This window comes from Pollicipes pollicipes, unplaced genomic scaffold (genome assembly GCF_011947565.3).
Source record: "Pollicipes pollicipes isolate AB1234 unplaced genomic scaffold, Ppol_2.1 Scaffold_4295;HRSCAF=5057_pilon_pilon_pilon, whole genome shotgun sequence".
Taxonomy (NCBI): Eukaryota; Metazoa; Arthropoda; class Thecostraca; order Pollicipedomorpha; family Pollicipedidae; genus Pollicipes; species Pollicipes pollicipes.
The window spans coordinates 11,401,238-11,403,276 of record NW_023596461.1 but is presented as its reverse complement, the minus strand read 5'-3'; positions in this window follow the sequence as shown (position 1 = coordinate 11,403,276).

Here is a 2,039-nt window from a genome sequence, read left to right as displayed (position 1 = left end):
ACGCTAGCTCTTCCGCTTTAAAGATTCTGGTGTGTATTCTGATTCTGGGCTTAACTAACTAGTTTTAAGCTAAGCCCGCCAAAGTTTCACTGTGTTTCCGGCTTAGTGGTGAGAAAAATAGATAGTTCTGAACACCACTGAAGCAAAAAAAAAAACGTCCATAAGCACCATCACAAAGTTACAGTTAGCCTAGCTTACAGTGCAGCCGATGAGGCAAACGATCTGTTATCAACCTCTCCGCCACCCTTGCGGGGACAGAGATGTTAGAGGGTGAAGGGGGCGGGGTGATGTTTGTCTCCGAGCACCTCTGACGTATGCCTCGAACACCTCTGACTTAGTCGTGCGGGTGAACGCCTCATTATCATTGCGCCGGCGGCGTGGCTGCTCACGCCAGTCGCCTTATCTACGAGTCACGATCCAATCTTGCCAAATGTGTGCACAGGCCAGAGGTTTCCAATGTCTGCCAGGCCCCGAGTCGTAGGTGGATCGATCGTGCCCGCGCACACCGAGCGCCCAGGACATAAATATTGCAAACTGTAAGTGACAGCTGCCCGGCCCCGTGGGTAAGGCCTGCGTCGTGTATTAAAAGGTTCGCGGTGTCGTCCACTGGAAAATAATATCATGGTAAATAATGAATCCTGACACATTGATTAAGTGCTTCACTTTTTGGTTCCGTATTTTGAAGTTGGAAATCATGCAGTCATATACTCGACCGATGAAATCACTCGGCGAGATTCTGCCTGGCAATACCTGGAACAAGTATTGAGGAAATGTTAGTTATGAGAGTTTTTGAAATTGTGGTTCGCAGTGAAGTATCTTAGAAAGCTTTAGGTGAATTACGCTAAACAGCACGCCGTGCTTAAGGCTGTATTTATATTGTCCATCGATTCTCAGGGTTTGGAATTCCAGCACAAGAGACCGGTTGAATTGTCGGTTACAACCTAACTCCCTTCCTTCTTCATAGGCTGATCAAGGAGGCACGCAGTTTCCCATTGATCCCGGAACAGGCTACACTTATAAAAAGACAACAAGAAATAAGTGCTCCTTCCAGCAAGGCACACAGAAACGTAAGGGAACAAGCTTTGTTCCTCAGCACTGTTACTGGCATTTGTACGCGTGATATTATATCGACGGGGGGCATTTGCGACGCGATGACTGTGGTATCGATCGATGGCGTTTGTCACAATATCCACAGTCTGGTTGATCTCAACAAGAGATTGACGAACGTTTTGTTAAGCACTGAAAAGTGTGGCATATCGCAGCGTCAAATTGTGAATATACCAATCATGATACTTCGTAAGGCATTGCTAAGTTCTGAAACGGTTTTTTAGGTTACGTATTGTTCGCGCTTCTGTGTGCAATGGGAAGGGGGCATGAAAACACCCCAGGTTTAACTCACCCCAGATGATAACCATTTGTCATTTGTAACCAACTTACTTTCCGCGTCAACTCTAGACTGAAATGCAAGCATCCTAGACGTCCCCAGATCCTATTCCTGAAAAGATTCTTTCCACATGGAAAATGAGAGGCTAATGCCCACCAATCAGTGGTGGCTGGACCAAACACACCGCGTTTTTATGTCAGCCTTATAAGAAAGAGATCACCTCATTTGGTACCAAATGAAATGCTCGAATACTTTTATAAGCGGTTGCGGAAACCATGGCCGTCGTTAGGACTATTCAAATAATTCCGGAGGCATATTTCTATCAGTATATACCAATTGTCATGTGAAGTTGCAGTGAACTATTGTCTGGTCTCATTGAGCCAAATATGCCACGGTAAATCAACCAGCTGGCACATGAAGGCGCAACAAAACGCCTGCAGCGTAAAGTTCACCGGCTATTTTAAAAAGCCCGACGAAAATGATGGTTCGTCCCTTGCGCATTCCATTTCTGTGCATTTTAGAAAACAGATGCCTGTGGAACATAGCGGGACCAAACTAGTCATCAGTCAAAACGTTAGAATGAGGAGATTTCTCGTAGATCCAAACAACGAACGGTGAGTACTTCCTATACACTACAGCGAGTCTCTCGATATGA